The 18,777-nt window shown below is 46.5% G+C and overlaps 1 long non-coding RNA gene across 1 annotated transcript; it reads right to left on the reverse strand.

The window, feature by feature from the left end:
• Positions 1–5,381: 5,381 nt before the first annotated feature.
• LOC117844161 (uncharacterized) lies at positions 5,382–6,039 on the reverse strand. The gene is made up of 3 exons (XR_011897488.1): positions 5,798–6,039; positions 5,628–5,715; positions 5,382–5,511 (listed from the first exon to the last, which is right to left on the reverse strand). It is a non-coding gene; the product is annotated as an uncharacterized lncRNA (long non-coding RNA).
• Positions 6,040–18,777: the final 12,738 nt, after the last annotated feature.

Consider the following 18,777-nt stretch of genomic DNA (forward strand, 5'->3'; position numbering starts at 1 on the left):
AACTTACATCATGTACGGCTCCACCTCAGATAGGTTGGTCAACACATACAGCATGATAGAGTGCCACTCTTCATGGTTTAGGGTTTTGCGGGTCGCACCACTTGCACTTCCGAGTTGCCCTCGGAAAATGCTAAGGCTCAATTCATCTTCGCTGGCATTGTAACGAGGAGGTGGATTATGCACGCTAGGAAGGTTGTCAGCGTAGTATTTTGATGTGAAGTTTGACACCTCCTCCAGAATGTATGCCTCTGCAATGGATGCTTCAATTTTGCACTTATTCTTACATTTAGTTCGAAGAACCTTTTGACATCTCTCAATTGAGTAGCACCAACGACCCTGCACAGGCCCCCCCATTCGTGCTTCATACGGGAGGTGTAGAATCATATACTGCAATGGATTGAAGAAGCCTGGAGGAAAGATCTTCTCCAACTTACAGAGCAACACAGGTGCCATTGTTTCCATTTCTGCAACCACGGTACGAGATAACTCCTTCGCACAAAGCTGGCGGAAGAAATTGCTCAACTCCGCTTGCACCTGCCACACATGCTCAGGGACATAGCCTCGAACCATCACCAGAAGTAGGCGCTCAAGCCATATATGGTAATCATGACTCTTGAGCCCGTTGATTCGCATAGTTGCTAAATTCACTCCCCTCTTCAAGTTCGTTGCATAGCCATCAGGGAACATTAACGTTTGGAACCATTCTAGAAACTCCCTCCTTTGGGCCCTCATCAGAACGAAATCGGCCTTAGGCTTCCTCCACGACTTGCCAGCTCTTGGAGGTGCCATGTTTAGCTGTGGTCTGTTGCACAACGTCGCTTGATCCACTCTAGCCTTAACGTTATCCTTTGTCTTGTCAGGAATGTCCATTATGGTACCAAAAATTGCCTCGGCGATATTTTTTTCCGTGTGCATTACATCAATGTTATGTGGAACAAGAAGGTCATCAAAATAGGGAAGCTTCCACAAGCACGACTTCTGCGTCCAAGCATGTTGCTCGCCATATCCCAAAAAACCACCTTCTTCATTATTGACCTCAAGAGCGTTTAACTGACCACGAATTGCGGCCCCTGTCATCATCCGCGGTGCGGGGTCTGTAACTACAACATCTTTGGTAAAGTTCTTGATGTATCATCTGAATGGATGGTCAGGAGGGAGGAATTGTCGATGTTTGTCGAACGAAGAATATTTGCCACCTTTCAACAACCAAATGAACTTCAAAGATGCTTTACATACTGGGCATGGGAACTTCCCGTGAACACACCATCCGCAGAAAATCCCATATGCCGGCAATTCATGCAGTGAGTACTGGTACCAAACATGCATCTTGAAGTTTGTCTTTGTGGATCGGTCATATGTCCATACCCCTTCCTCCCAAGCACGGAGCAAATCATCAATCAGAGGCTCCATGTACACACTCATATTATTCCCCGGATGCTCTGGAATTATCAACGACAAGAATATATTATGTCGTTGAAAGAGGACGTCAGGGGGGAGATTCAGGGGGATAACGAAAATGGGCCAACAGGTGTACGGGGCGGCTGCCATTCCATAAGGATTGAACCCATCAGTTGCCAACGCAACGCGTACATTACGGGCCTCTAGAGCTCTTGCAGGATAAATCGCATCAAAGCTTTTCCAGGCTTCAGCATCGGATGGGTGTACCAGCTTCTCAGGATTATAGCGACGACCGTTTTTGTGCCATGTCATCTGTTTCGCGGATTCTTCAGTCATGAAAAGCTGTTGGATCCTCGGTATGAAAGGAAGATACCGTAAAACCTTCACATGAATTGCGAGCTGCTTTTTCTGACCGTCACCACAGTCTACCTCCAGAAACCTAGACGATTCGCACTTCACACAGTATTTTGCTTCCGCATACTCTTTCCTAAATAAGATGCATCCCTTCGCGCAAGCATGTATATGCTCGTATGGCATCTTAAGTGCACGAAGGAGTTTCTGTGCCTCATACATGCTCTTTAGCAAGATGTGACCAACCGGGAGCAGGCTTCCAAAAACTGTCAACATAATATCAAACGCGTCTCGACTCAAACTAAACTGAGACTTTACAACCATTAGGCGTGCAATGGCATCTAGTTGAGAAACCTTGGTATGGCCGTGAAGGGGTTGCTGTGCCGCAGACAACATTTCGTAATAAGCCTTAGCGGTAGCCTCTGGCTCCTCCTCCCTACGTGCTTCTTCGAAGTGTGCTTCATGATAGTCATTTAACATGTCTCCCACCCCAGCATCATCATCAAATTCCTCGATGCGTTGTCTCAAGACCTCCTCTCTCCCACGGTCAGATTCACCATGGTAGATCCACCTAGTGTAGTCTGACGTAAATCTGTTCTTCACCAGATGTTTGCCCATGTCTAGCTTGGTTTGCCAACGCATGTTTCCACATTTGCTACACAGACACCAAGTCGATCGAGCTCCTTTGACACTTGCAAACGCCCGTTCCAAGAAAACATCCGTCTTGTCAATCCATTCATTGGTCAACGTATTCTGACTAGTTCGACCCGCGTACATTCACTAACGATCCTCCATCCTCTAGCATATAAGCGAGTAATACAAAATTCACATTGCATATACACGTTCCTATATTGTCTATTAGGTAAAGATAGGTCCTAATCCCACCCGAGGATGTGTAGGAGGGTTTAGTATCCATGGTCTACTCCAACCCGAGATAAAATTTCGGCAGCACCTCCCCGCTGTTCTCCAATTACACGTCCTTGATAGGAGATTGTGTATCTGGAGAACAACAGGGAGGTGCTGCCGAAACTCTATCTCGGACCGAAATAGATCATGGATACTAAACCCACCTACACATCCTCGGGCTGTCCAAAAAATGTGGACAATTCGAAACAAATACGGTTATAGATATGCAAAAATCTGCATATTTCCAACCGTATCTATTTCGAACGGGAGACGCCTAACTAGGTTATGTGATATACGAACATTATATGGAAAGAAAGATGTAGGATGCCTCACCTTGCTATCCTGCAAAATGACGACTGGAGGACGGTAACGTACGCTGTCCTGAAAAAAAATACTCCTGTCAAGTTAAAATTTTGACAGCACCTCCCCTGCACGGGGAGGTTTCCTACACCTGCATCAAATAAAATGGCTCAATGGCTGACAATCACATCTACAACATCACAACGGCACAATGGCCGACTCCACAACAAGCACTGATACATAATGCATGACAAAATTTCAAGCATGATAATATTGCATCAACTCACCTAGTGCTGGGACCGGGGGCAGCGCGTCGGGGCAGGTCGGGGGTCGGGATCGATCCGGGATGGCTGGGGGCTAGCCGGGGGCCGGTCGGGGGTCGGGGGCTGACCGTGGGCGGCTGGGGGTCGTGGCCGGGGATCGGGGCCGGCCGGGGGCGACGCCGGGCGGCTGGGGCGAGCCGGCGCGGGCCGGGCTGACGGCGGGACGCCCGGGGCCGGCGCGGGAAGGGACGGGGGCGGCGTCGGGCGTTCGGGGGCCGGCGCGGCACGGGCCGGGGTGGCGCGGGGTGGGCCGGCGTCGGGCGGCCGGGGGCTGACGAGCGGCGCGGGCCGAGGCGGCGTCGGGCGGCTGGGGCGGCGTTGGGCGGCGCGAGCGGCGAGCGGGGCGGGGCGGGGCGGGGCGGGCGGCGAGCGGGGTGGGTGGCGGGCGGCTGGGGCCGGCGCGTGTGCGTGTGCCTGTGGGTGTGACTGTGCCTATGCGCCTGGGACTTGGACGGATTAAGTTCCAAACCTTTGCCGAGTGCCCCTGATCTAGCACTCGGCAAAGGCATTCGGCTGATGCCTTTGCCGAGTGCTAGATCAGGGGCACTTGGCAAAGGGTACTTCCCCCAGGAATTTCCAACTCCCACTGACGCATGGACCCTTGGCGGGCTTTGCCGAGTGCCCCGGGGTTACACTCGGCAAACCACGTATTTGCCGAGTGCCCTACTGCTACACTCGGCAAAAAGGTACCCATATTGCATGTGCAAAGCACTTTTAGTAATTAAAAGTATGTAAACTTTGTGTAAACCTAGTCAAATTCACTAAACATTGCGTATTCCATTTTTTAAGTAATATTGTTCCATTATTTCATGGATTTATAGCTCATATTGAATTTATATCTATTAAATTCATATACTTGCAATTAATAAATAAAAATTATCAAACGGATCCAAAAAATCCCCAAAATTTGACATGAACCAATCTATGTTCTCTATGGCCTATAAAAATAAATTGGAACTCAATGACAAATTCAAGTATCGATTCGACTCAAAATCTTACCGGATCCTTCCAACTTCTACGAATCCTCTCCGCAGATGCTTGGAATTCTAAGCATCATATGTCAAAACTTGTGCGAAACCTTGTCAATTTTTTACCACAGCCTTTGCATATGAAATCATGGCATCTTGCAAAATCTCGTGATTTTCAAACTTCGTTTGTATTTTTGAGAATTAAAAAATCATTTGGCCACACGTTCGTAGTCTTGTTTCCTTAACAAAATGTTCGAAATTTCTTTTCATTTTCTGGGTAAGACCTCAATTTGGACTCACTAACATGAATATGATTTTTCCACTCATATTATTCCATTATTCCAATCACGTGCAGTTCAAATTTGACTTAAATCAACAAATTACTCTAAATGAAATTAATTGATTAAATATAGCAAACAGGTCAATAAATAGTCCACCTTGTACCATGCAATGCCAAATGTCATACATGTGGAGTATAAAAAGTTTGGAGGGGGGAGGAGGGAAATTTTTTTTTGTTTTGCCGAGTGTGTCAAAAAACACTCGGCAAACCCTCAGGTTTGCCGAGTGCCCCACCGAGACACTCCGCAAACTCTCAGGTTTGCCGAGTGCCCCATCGACACACTCGGCAAACATGGAGTTTGCCGAGTGCCCCCCCCCCCCCGACACTCGGCAAACAGTAACGTACGTGACGGCCTTCGCCCAACGTGGCACGTGGAAGTCACGTGCTCAAGTATTTGCCGAGTGGATTTTGTTTGCCGAGTGCCCCGTGGGAGTTTGCCGAGTGTTTTTTTTGTGGCACTCGACAAATCGTGTTTTCGCCAAGTGTAATATTTTTGCCGAGTGTTACTGGGAATGCACTCGGTAAACGTGTCCTTCGCCGAGTGCCCGCAATAATACACTCGGCGAAAAAATTACACTCGGCGACTTTAGTGTTTCCCGTAGTGTGAGGGCCCCGCAAAAAGGTTGAGATCATTGCACCTAAAAATAGTGAACAAAGAAAAATATTATCAGGAGAATCACTTGCAAATATGGTTTTGTGCCAGAAAAATTGAACACTTGTGTTGTCGAGATTTACAAGAAGTAGAACCAAGTTCTTCTCATCCTGATAAAGAGAACGCAAGTGCTGAATACACCATGTCATCTTTCCATCCACCATGCTTTTGAGGCCCTGAATTTGTGCTGGATCGAATTGATTCATACACAGCAAGATTATATGAAATTTTGGAGTAGGAGCTTCTAGGTATTGAGGAGCCCAATTCAACATCCTAATGAAATATCAAAGTATCAGCCTTGAATTACCCCAATAAAGATCTCAAATCTTACAGAAATGCTGATGCATTGAAGGAACTAATATTTAAAAAAGCCCATGTACAATGGGTACCTGGGGATCAACCAACCAGCCATGGTGTAGAGGGACACCAAGAAAACCAAATAGTGCGGTTTCTGAGGTCTGCTCAAAGCCACAAGAGCTGAAAAATGGACATCACAAACATTATACTCTGAGAAGGACAATCGCACATACTCACACAATTAAATCAGTATCACAATCACCTAGCAAATGTTACATCAAAGTATAAACTGCCTGGAAGCTTCGGCAATACACCAAGAACTTGTTTATTGAACTCTGATAGTTCCAAGTTCTGTTCCAACTGCAGTATAAGTGGACAGTAGCTTAGATTTGAGTTAATGAACATTCATTTGCAAAACAATTGCATCTATACAGTTGCATACCTGCATTTGTGTGTTGCCATAGAAAAGATAACTCTGGACAAGATAGATGAGATGGCCCTCCGACACCTTCTTGATATCTAAATTGAGAGTTATCTTCTCTCCAAGCAGGAGAACGTTGCCTGCAGTGGCCCAGAAACAAGGAGTGAATGAACTCTGTCCTAGGCGGCATTTCCAATAAGTTCAGTGAAGTGAGGGCGAAACCTTTTTTGAGAGGGAAAATACACTACAAATGATATTCAATGTCGATTTAATCTATGAACTTGTTGGATTGTACACGCGTATGTAAAAGTAAGTAAACAGTGCGAATTCCAGGTAACCGGCCAAGCCACTAAAGTAGATATACAGAGAGAGAGAGAAAAAAAAACCTAAAAATGCAGCCACATTGACTTACATAGTGCTACTAGGGAGCAGCATGTATCCTTATTCTTGAGGATAACGGGTGTGCGCTGACCAAGATATTCAATAACCCTTGTCGCTTACCACACAACAGCAGTGACATCTTTCTTCTTTTTCTTCTTTTTTCCCATATCAAACAGCTGTTCCTGATCCCGTAACTGGGGAGGAGGGTGCAGAGTTGGCAAAACATTATTCAAATGAAACAATGAACATCCACAATATCCAAGAGGCAAAAAAAAGTATGCTAATTTCCTTATCAAAGAACACAGACAACTATGAAAGATGACAATACTTCATGCCTATAATAAATGACATATTAGATTTGAGTTTCAAATAAGGGCAAAAGACAAACTTGAACCACTGGTACGTCGATATGATCATATAGCCCAAGAGTGAAATATTATCCTAGATGGTTTCCTATTTCATGTGTTTCCTTAAAGTATGCACCGACTTCTTCTTCACACTGAACTTCACATTTAATTATTAAAAACGCTTCAATGAATTTTAACTGTGAAAACTTCAGTGGATCATCTTGAAACCAATATTACCTCCGTTATGGTTTTTTTCGTAGATCATCACTTCATCTTTGACTATTCTCTCCATTATTGTCCCTTCAAGCTCGGTACATAAATCAGGTTCATTTTGAAGAATTCCATAAAGAATACTGTTCAAGGAAGATAAATTCATTAGAGTACAAACTCACATGCAGTAATCATAGATGGCATGTATTCTTACTTTGTTCCTGAAACAAGTACCTCCGAAGCATCTACCTCATTCATGGAGCCAGATTCGGAAGGGATTACATCACATGGTGACGAATTATATTTGGACCGCAGCTTTACACAATTGTATTCGGTACCCGATGCAGCTCTTTTGGTATGCATAACATTGACCATAAAATGAACCATTTTATGCTCTGTAATTGCAATTGACTTTGTGTCTCATTTTTTACTATGTTACCATCACATTTGATTTATAACAGGTCTTCCTTTTTCCATTTCTATTTCTACCGGTGATATCTGTACGTATGTTGTATACATACTATTACTGTATACATGAAATCTTATGTTTCTTGCAAGTCATGTCGCGTTTGTTGTTTGAAAGTGCATTTTACATTGAAGAAAATTAGTGTACAATCGGTTGTGGCAATAAGCAATGCATTTTGTCCACATTGTTGTATTATGCGAAGGCTGAAATTGTGTTTTTTTTCAGAGAGATAATCTTCATGGCTCTCACTTAGTTCCTAAAACATGGACTCCAAGATCATGTACCTATTTCATGAGACCATATACAGAAGAGGATATATCACATGAAAAGTCTACGCCTGGTCCTCAAATTGTTCCTGAAACAAGGGAAATATCACTCGAGGAGTTTGTTCAGATACGTGGTGTTGGGTCTAAGCCTCTCGTGAAGTCAGACACAACACAAATGGAAGTCGAACCGTTGCTTTCGTATGATTAGTGCACGTAAGTCTTTACACTGGGGTGAGGTGCCCCTTTTATAGTGCCCAGGGCACATTTACTCTTGACACATTTGTCCCTATCCAACCACTACATCCTCGGAATATTCTTTACATATTGGTCATTTATGGATCACGTTTTTTTTTGCTCCCCGACAGCCCCGTGATTTGCGCTCTCACATCACCCCGCAAATCACGCTCCCAAGTTGATCACGCTTCTAGGCTTCTTAGGCTTCGCACCCGAGGTTGCTCGCAGCTTTGCTCACTTGGATCATCTTCGCTTCTCATCGGAAAATTGGATCAACCTCGGGGCATTTCGGCACCTTCAGGCTGTCATCATGAAGGCCTCTCTAGATTCAAGAGTCCGGGCCTCCGCTTGACGCTCTGCTGGTAAAGCTCTATCTTCGGTCATGTTTGCCTCCCATCCCTGCACACAACTGCTAGTTTCTGGAGGTAGAGTTATTTCGTCAGCATACATTGCGTACCTTTTTCTTACCTTTGGGCCTGAATTATGTCCCCGACTGCTAAGGGAGCTTCCGAATGCCTCTTGGTTTGCCCAAAGCTAGGAAACCTGTAGCGAGGTTAAGAGTTTTACATGATCCTGAGGCCGTTTAGGATTCGAGTGAGCTCGAGGTTGACCGTTCTTTTGGGCCATCCCCAATAGTAGCCCCTCGTGGTCAAGGTTAGACACCGACGACCGAACCCACGAAACTAAAGATCTTTGCCCAAAAAACGTCACCCTCGAGCATCGGTGCAAATCGAGCCAACGGTTACCTTTTTGAGCTGATGTGTCGACTTTTTATGGCTGAAGACATTGATATCGAGGAGGTTTTCGAGGAAGGTGAAGTAAAGAGATCTGCTCCTGAGGCAATGGACCTTATTGCTCGTGACGGTGGCTCGTCGAGCAGTGATATGTCTGGGTTTACTTCAGATGGGAACGGAGATGAGGGTGGCAATGAAGTTGACGAGGGTGAAAGTGGCGAAGACCTTGGCGGTGTTGAGGCTGATGTGAACGAGCTTGTGCCTAGCAAGTCGGTGTGCATTCCCATGTTACATTTCGAGCGGTCGTTGGTTATTGATGAGGTGATAGAGTTGTATGTCGAGAAGAAATTCTTTCCGGGAGGAGTTGGGAAGGCACCCGAGGGTGAGGCTGTTCCGATGCCGAAGTATGGCGAGGCTGTCGTTTTTAGGGACTTTTTTACCGCCGGCCTGAGGTTTCCCTGCAATCCCATCCTACTAGAAATTCTGGATCATTATAGGGCTAAGTTGCATCACTTGACACCCAACTCCTTGGTTGTTCTATCGAAGTTCTTTTGGGTTCAACATACGTTTAATGGTGCTGTTGATGTGGATGGCTTTGTGCACTTGTTTAACCTGCACATTCAAAAGAAAAAGGTGGTGTTTGACAACTTAGATGGGACCTTTGAAAACCACTTTGGCTGCTGTACGTTCAACACTCGGAGGAAAAACGAGAGGCAAGGTCTGGAGAGAAGGCCGGTCAAAAAGGGACCGGAGAGAAGGCCGAGGCTGGGTTAGTAGCAGTGGCTGGCTAGAGCAAGTTGGATTATAAGGCCATTCGTGACTACAGGCCGTTCAATCCCGAAGGTGATATCTTTTGTGCTTAGTCTTTTCTTTTGCATTGTACATGCTTTTATCGAAATTTTGACCGTTAGATGGCTTTGTGTAGTGTTCAAAGAAGTTGTTAAGGTTTGGCTTGGAGACTTATTAAGTTTTTTCCTGATTTTGTTTTGATTGCTTGACACGGCTCTTGTTTTGTGTAGTGCGCGATAGCTGGGATAGAGGCAAAGGAGAGAATGGAAGCTGAGGAAAGGGATCTGCTCAACAAGGCAGAAAGGGTGTCGCTTCTCGAAGCTAAAATAGCTGATTTGAGGAAGGAGAGGATGTTGCACAGCTTTTAAGGACAACCTTAAAGGCGTGAATGATGAGCTGACGAAGCATAAAAATATGCTGCTAAAATCCGTGGAAGAGGTGGCTAAGAATAGTGATGATCTAACCGCAGAAAGGGATGCTGATAACATTGCAATTATAGAAAAGCTTCGAGGAAATATTGAGAAAGACACCAAGACCATTGCAAATTAGGCGAAGGCATTGGTCCTCATGGGTACTGAGCTTGAGGAGAAAACTGAATACATCAAAGGGGCCGAGGCTGCTTTAAAAGAAAAGTTTGCGGAACTCTATGAGGCATACAAGGTTGCGCTTTGTCCTTTTGGTGGAGAACCTTATCCGTACCCTGCTGATGGTGATGTTGTTGAAATCTTGGAATGGATGAAGACTGAATTCGAAAGCTAGCCCGAGGTTATGACCGGTCTTAACGATTATGCTGCATCCTTCTACTTGGAGAGTACCCTTCAACTCCTCGAGGCTGAGGATTGTGATCATTTCTTGACGCTTGGTGAGGATGGGTATGATTTCCCGATGGCTTCGGAGCTAGGTGCTCGAGAAAAGACTGGGAATGTGAAATCGGTGAAGCTGAATATCTTTAGGTGACTTTGGGCCACTTCTGGGTAGAGTATATTCAACAAATTGCTAGAGAAAGGCTGGAGCGAGAGAAGGAAACGGCGGCCAAGCTCGAAGCTAAGAACAAGGATATCGGCGAAGCTGAAGCGTTTTAGTTGAATTGCAATGTTGGGATGATAACGCCTTTGAACTCGCTTTTGGTGTGATCGTGCGCCCATTTTGTGATAATACTGTGAATGATTGTAGCTTCGGCTGGTGTCTGTCTTTGAATTGAAATGACTTGCTTTCATATTTATGATTAAGAGCTATTTTGTTTTGGTGATCGTTATACTCTCTTGATTTTTTGGCATGCTTATACTCTTTTAGTGTGATGTTGCTGTGGTGGATTTTGTCTTTCGGACGAAACTTGCTAGACTTTTGAAACTGTTATGCAGAGAGGTTAAACAGATAAGTCGACGTAAAGCCTGAAGTTGGGCTTTGTCAACTTAGAAACGACGAAAGTTTGGTGGATGTCACAACTTAAAGTTGCTTCAACCTTGGACTTTTTTAGGCTTCGTGATGCACCCTTTTTGCCACAACAGGCTTCGTTGGGGCTCGATATTTTTAAAAACGTCACCCTTCTTTAAGTTTTATCTCGCGCAACCATGGTTACAAGTCTTCCTTGCGAAAGGTAGATAAAAAATGCCATCTCATTCTTGAAAAAACATCACCCCCCTCTAACTTTCACGAGGAAGAGGCGGTTGCTTCAGGTTGAAAGACTATCTTTCCCCTCTGGATGCTTTACGAAAGAGGATAGGTCGATGGGCCAAAGCCGCAATCCTTTCTTGCGGGAAGCAGGCCAGGAATGGGTTTTTGTAAAAAATGTCACCCCCCCTTCGGGCTTCCACGAGAAAGGAGAGGGTGGCGGGGCAGATGTAACAACTCTGCCTTAATTAGGTATACTTAAACCTAAACAAGTTGTTAGTCGCTAAGAAAAAGAGGTAAAATGTCCTTTTTGACCCTAACAAGCTCTTTTTGGAGTTAAATTTAAAACTTGAGTTTTTATATACAAATTTAAATCTTTTGCCCAAATTAGAGTTGTAAAACTTTTAATTTCAAACAACTTTTGTTAAAGACACTTTGGCTAATTCGGAGAGGGAGAAGGTCAAAATCAATAATCAAAACAGGAGTGTTATAAAACCCTGCAAACAACCTAAGTCCTGGAATTCAAGTTTTTCTTCAACTTTGCAACCTGTTATCTCACAATTTCCTATCTAACCTCAAGTCAGACCTTTAATAAAAGTTGTAGTTTCTTGAGTGTGTTCCGACTTTGTTACGCTGACCCAGGTCCAAATCGTAACCAAACTTGCTCAAACTAGTCAAAGTTGGGTAAATAGTCAACTCAGCCCTCTGGGCGTTCCAGCTCTAAGTCTGGGAAACCGTCCAGAGTGCGCCTCTTGGCGAAGGTGTTCCCCAAATCCTTTCAAAATCTGAGCAAATATTTTTAATAAAGTTGAACTACAACCATAGTACTACAAGTTTGCTTAAGAGGTTTTCGAATGTTTAGTTTGAAAATCGTGAGGAGTGCCCCCCCTCAAAGTCGATAGTGTGCGCTGCCCGACCTTGCCTCGACGCCAGCGCGTCCGGGCATGTTTGCCCGCGCGTCGCCCGCCGCGTGGCCGCCGTCCACCAGCAGCTCGCCGGCACCCTATTCCCGACGGGGGAGCGATAGGACAGGAGCCTCGACGCCGAACCCGCGCCCATGACAAGATGGGGCGAGCGCCGTGCTGGCCAATCGCCGGCTGAGCACATCCTTCACCCCTGCCACGCATCCACGCCCGCCAACTGGAGCTTTGCTCGCTCGCCGGAAAAGACGCCACGCCTTCGCCCGCTCGCCCAACCAACGCCCGCGTCTTCCTTCCCCTCGCACGCCACGCCATCGCCGGACACCGGCCGAGCCGCTGCCCCCAATCTGGCACTTGACGCGACCAGACACACGCTCGACCTCGCCAATCCTCCCGCCCGGCAAAACCGCGCTTGCCTGACGCTATTTCCCTTGCCCAATGCCCAGGGGATCCTATCCCCGGAGCTTCGCTTCTCCGGCCAATGGAGACGCCGACCAATCGCCGCCACGACAGAGCACTTCCTTCTCCCTCGATCTTATCCTCTCGCCCGCACGAGCTCATTTCCTTCCTCCGAACACTTCCGCGCATCTATAAAAAGGTACCAAAGCCTCTTACCGGAGTCTCCTTCGCCATCACCACCTTTGCCGTAGTACCTGCTCTATTCTTCTCCACCGCACTCGCCACCGCCTGAGCTCTCGGTGGAGCTCCCCTTTCCGCCCAAACCCGCGCTTGGCCTGACACCACCAACCGCTTCACCATCCTCTCGCACAGCTCTAGAGCTTGCTTGTTGTCCACGAGAAGCACTACCGCCGTCGGAGCACCGCCAAACCTCGCCACCGCCCGAAGCTTACCGCCTTCCGCCGTTCCGCTTCGGCTTGTTTCTTCCCGACCCCAAGACCTCGTCCGTAGGACCGGAGGTGAGCTGCCGACCCCTGTCCGCCTCACCCGAGTGTTGTCCGTCTCGCCCGAGGGCTCGGTTGTGTCTTTTTTTTCTTTTGACCGAGGGTATCTATGTAAATTCCAAGGACTTCTCTGTGTTAAATCTGAGGATCCCGGTACAGTTATTCCTTAAGTCTAAGGGTCAGATCGTAAGTTTTCCCCGACCCAACACTTTTAACTCGTTTTGAATTGACGGGAACTTGGAAGTTACATCTTAAATCGAGGAAAAATCAGAAAAATACCAAATCACTTTTGTTGGAATCCTTGTTCTGTCTAGTTTCTTACAAAAATAAGTTTGCTCATGTTACTGTTGTAAATAATATCTTATGGTTTTATCTCTTGTTTAGGCCTTTTAAATCATAGTAAATAAAAGAAAGTGCTAAATAGATAAATCCAACTCCTGCGGTGAATGTGGCCTATAGGCAACTTCCTTTCTACCGTAATCCCTGTCGTGCATCGTTCGTGTTCGCGTCTGGTTGAAACTAAACTCTTGCATGTGCATGTCGTGTAGAAGCTAATCTCACCGATGGAACCTACGAGCTCCACCCTGCACCGGAGGAAGAACCTGCTGCGGAACTTCATCACTTGGAGGGTGAGCCCGAGCTAGATCAAGACCCCGAGGAACCGCTAACCTTTCCTGAAGGCAAGCCCCGGTGCATGCTTCCCTGTTTTTAAACTATGCAATATGCTGATGCTGATGATTGTGCATTTATGTTTATAGGAGTTGAATGACACCTTAGATGCATGAACTTAGCACCCTTCTGATCTGAACGCTAGCATGATAAGTTGCGTAGATGCAATGCTTAATCGGGCACGGTAAAAGTTGAGTGATTTTCTATCACTCGCGAGTTATAGGAGTTGTTTGTTTACTTATGTTACAACCATAAGGACGACGGGCGGGGCAGGGCCTTGTGAACTGTTTTGGTGGTCAGTGGATTGCCCCATGTGTCTAAATGAAAATGGACTAAGGTTGAAATGTGTCGGCGTTCGTGATCAAGTGTTTGAAAGTACTAATCTCATACCTAGTACTGGATAGGGAAGCCTAGTACCTGATTGAACTGGGGCGTGGCTTATACTCTTGCTGTCCCTGGAATGAGGTTCCCATGGTGCATCATGTGGGTGCAAGTACGGTCACAGTGCAGCAAGAGGCTGAGACTGTGGAGCATTGCATGCCAAGGGAAGTTTGGCCCTGACACATGCCTAGGGATCGATGGGGACGGCTGACAAATGAAGCAACCCTTCGTGGTGCGCGGATATCGTGAGATTAGGTTCGCCATGCATGGTTAATAAATTCGAATCGATTCGTCTGCCTCTCATAGTTTGAGACTGCTTGATCGCTATTCTGCACTGAGTAAATATGGAACATAATGATGATGCTTGTTCTTTAATTGTTTGGAAACTATGCTTGCTTAGTATAAGTTGCTAATCTAGACTGGTTGAAGAACGTAGAACTTGAGCTAAAATATTGAAAGTAAGGACCGACTATAAACGCTTTTGGCAAAGCAAACCCAAAGATAAAAAGCCTTGCATGTCTAGGTTTTGGTGGCAGTAGTTATCACCTGTCGGGTCAGTCTTGCTGAGTATTAGTTGCTCAACCTTGTTGTGGCTTAACTTTTCAGGTGGTGTTAATAGTTTGGCTGCTGGCACCACTTAGCCTACCCAGCTCCCTCTGGGTTGGACAGTCGAGTGGGATCCCTCCTCGGACGGTGAGGGCAGGGATTATTGATGTCATGATCGGCTTCATCGTGATATCCTATATCGTCGTTTAGCTTCCGCTTGTTTGCTTCGTCTGGTTGAACCTTGCAAACTTGTTTCAATTTCGGAAACTCTGATGTAATAAATGTTGAACTATGTTAATGTGATAGGAATGTTGTAACCTCTCTGCTACTCACCTTCGTGTGAGCAATGCTTCTTGAACCTGTGTAAGTGGTTTATCGGATGAAATCCGACGGATGACCGAGTTGACTTGCTTAAAGTGCATGATCGCATGTCAGGCAACTTAAGTGCATTTTAGCCAAGTTAATTTGGGCGGTTCCACCACAGCTGGCATCAGAGCTTGCAGCACGGTATGAAAAACAACAGACCTTAAAACCACCTGTTGGCGCTAAAGATCAGCCGATCGAATCTCAGCGTCGGACACACGACCCGTGAGAATCTGCTTAACTCTTGTTCGAGTGATCACCCTGCTGCGGTTCGCGCGGCGTGCTAGCCAATCTGACCTGTTGATTGGCAAGGAAAGAAACGTGTCAGATCCCAGAGGTTGCAATCGGCTAAGGTTCCAATCTCGAGGAAGCTTATCAGCGAATCGGCCGATTTGCTATGATAAGAAAATCGGCTATAGCGCAGCCGACTACTAGGTAACGTTTGTGAAGAAAACTACCAGAGTAAACTAAAGAACGCTACAATAGCAATACTTGAAACACATCTAATCAGCTATGCAAAAGCGGCGGATAAGCGATAAATATAAGTAAGCCGAAAGTTCTAATTCCAAGCTGATGAAGTAGGTAAAACCTAGAATTCTAGTAAATATCGATAACTGATGAATAAATCTAAATGAAATGACAGCGATGCGCCCGAAGTTAAAGCTTAGATATTACTCGATAAACGGAACTTACAGAATCGGCCGGAGATCAAGTTGATACAGCCCCGCCAACCCGTACGAACTCGTGAAAAGAAGAAAAGTACTGACGAAGTCGCCAACTTGAAAGTAAAGTGCGAGGAAATAGTAGATTGTTGTATTGATTTGATGATGATTTTACAGGTATCTAAGGATGGCTATTTATAGCCTATTACAACCAATCTCTTAACCGACTAGGATTCTATCTCTATTTTTAAATGAAAATGAATATTTTTATAAGCATAACTCGTATCGGAATTGGTCGCCGCGCTCTTGTGGGCCAATCCCCCTTTATCTTCGTGATCCACTTTAAGCCCATACTGGCCCAATTGCTCCAGCCTCTTAATTGGCCGATCTCTACCAACTCCATTCGCCAAAACACTGTAGCGCCAATTGGCCGATCTCCAACTGTAGCACCAATCGGCCGATTCCTAATCGTAACCTTTTCATCTCGCCGTGTCGGCTAATCCTTCCCTTTCTTGACGCCGATTCCATACGTGTCAAAATCGGGCATCAACACATGCCCCCCAGTTTCAGAGTAAAACATAATCTTTACTTCGAAATTCTTTTCAACTTCCCTTCCAAAACAAACGCATTAAAAATATCTTTTCGTTTTGTGGTCTTCTGCCTGATGATTGCAATCTTTTCGAAACGGGCACCTATGACAACAACTCCTCCCGAAAAATCGTATCGACGGCACGGTAAAAATCCTGCTTTTACCCCTTCTCAGACCATCCTTAAATATCAACACATCCCACACTTCTTTTTCACAAGCCCACGTCTTCCTTCTTTGGCGCACTGGTTTCCTTCTTCCTCCGGCGCCTCCTTAGCTTCCAATCTCCTCCTCCGGCGACCTTTTCCATCTGCATTCCATTCCACCTCCCCAATGGCGACGCCTTCAGGAACTTCACCGACATTCGAGGCCCTAGAGACGGCTCCACCAGCGGCGGCTCCAGCGGCAATGGCGGCAGCTCCATCGGCAGGAGCGAGAGCTTCATCGACGATAGAGGCCCCACCGACATCTTCGGCATCCGTAGCTCTGCCAGCAATCCCGCCAACCACGATGAGCTTCATACCGGAGGTTTTTACTGAAACTTTTTCTTTTCACTTTTTAATGTCAAGGCATTTACCTTAGATCCGTTCTTATTTCCCTCCCTTTTTACCTTTTTTAGGTGGTTAGGCACCGAATCACCATTTGTCTTACCGAAACCCCCAGCCTTATCTGCCTCGGTCCTATGGGAAACCCAGATCCAACTGATCTAATCAACTTGGAAACTCATAGAATTCCATTTAAGCAGTCAACCATGGACCAAGATCACTGGTCCGGCACCTTCAGATCATGGTCGAATGAAACCCCCAGTTGGAAAGAGTGGTATCAAAGGATAGCCGCTTCTAAAAGGGTTCAATGGGACGAGCGGAAAATCGGCCAATGTATCGACTTATCCTTGTCCCAAATGGAAAGGAATGAGCCTTTAGTGATAGCAGCTTCCTATTTCTGGTCCAACGCCCTCAACGCGTTTCTCTTCGGACATGGGCCTATGACTCCCACTCTGGCCGATGTAGTAATGTTGACCGGCCTTAACATCTCCTCCCCTGATACCCCTTTCCGTTACCTGGTCAAAATGTCCCATCGGCTGGAAACAAAAGGAATCAGCGGGTGGAAAGGGTTTATCAAGAGCAACAAGAGGACCGAGACAGTCGCAGAGAGGGAGCATGCGGCCTTCCTGATGATGTGGCTGGAGAAGCACCTCTTTTGCGGGAGGGCAGCTGGTCCATCTTCTAACACACAGGCTCTGGCCGAGGCTCTATCGATAGGAGCTTTTGTTCCTCTCGGAAAGCACCTACTAGGATCGGCTTATCATATGCTGCATCAGGTCGGCGTCAAGTTATCCAAGGGAGAGCCGATTGGGAATCCAGGTGGACCCTGGTGGCTTATCAACTTATGGCTCAACCTATACATGAGTAAGATCTCGCAGCAGCGAGTGGAGCACATGACTTTTCCCAATATTGAATCGGCAGAAAATCCCACAGTACGGCGCCGGTGTACTTCCTTTGGTGAAGCAGCGTCGGCTTTCTCTGGTTGCCCGTACTCTGCCACCAAGGTAGCCGAGTATTTTAGATGTTTCTACAATGGCTTTAGTGAAGACGCAACCAGCTGGTTCCCTTATCAGAGGTCGAAACCACTCTTCGAACTCCCCTCTTGTTTTGACTCGATGACCAACACATTTGATGATGACCTCACGGATGAGTTGATCAAGCCAGGGATCCTGCCAGCAAACTTCTTCTCAGGGAAGGATGCCCCCACGTATGAGTTTTATAATCCATCTGTCGCAGCGCGGCAATTCGGCTTGGTCCAACTGCCGATTTATGCATACTTCGCCGGTCGGGCACAATTTCGAGACGAGCTCACCAAAGGCCTCGATTACAGCCGGTTGTACGATCGGGTCCCCGATTCCAGCACCATAGACCTGACCGATTGGGTAGTGGCCCCGTTCGCCGTTCAACAGTTCAAGCTATGGTGGGAAGAATAGAAACAACATCTCTTCTACGCTTCTGCGGCGATATATTACAACATCCTGGACCCCAAAAACATTGATCCAAATGTAGAGGTATCGCTCCCTCATTAGTCGATTTTTAATTCCTTCTTTCTTTCTATACCACTGACTCTTATTTTTCTTTTAGTCTGAGAGCCGTGTCCCCCCAAAACGCAGTCGGAGTGGTCGGCCGATAGAGAACTGTTATCCGTACACGGAATTTCCCATCATCAGCTATCACGCCCCCTCCGTTGACGACATCACTGGCCAATTGAAGTAGGTGCAGAAGAAGATTATAAAGAAAACAAGCCGCCGGGTGCGCACCCGCATGGAATCGGCCGATCCATCCACGGCTGCATCGGCGGAATCTTTGGCTGCGTTGACCCTCCCAGTCATTGAGGAGGTTGACCCCCAAGCTGCTACAGAAGCTGGAGCGGCCGCCGCATTGCTGTTGGTAGAAGCCATTCAGGTAAACTCACCATCTAATTCCTCCCAGTCGTTACTTCAATACTGACCTTTCCTTATATCAGGCCGCACAAACCGCCCCGGTGTATCCACAACAATCGGCAACGCCCCAAGCAGAAACTGAAGTACTAGTGCTCCCTCCCACTGAGGTACAGGGTCTCTTAATTCAATCCTTTAACATTTAAACAATGACCATACCACTTTTGATGCAGGTTACCGGCACGCTAACTGTGCTCTCCGAACAGCCGTCTGCTACAGAAATTCCTCAAGAGGCCGGCCCAAGCAGGACGCCGATAATCGTCGAATCC

The sequence above is a fragment of the Setaria viridis genome, chromosome 2, assembly GCF_005286985.2.
Source record: "Setaria viridis chromosome 2, Setaria_viridis_v4.0, whole genome shotgun sequence".
Classification (NCBI taxonomy): domain Eukaryota; kingdom Viridiplantae; phylum Streptophyta; class Magnoliopsida; order Poales; family Poaceae; genus Setaria; species Setaria viridis.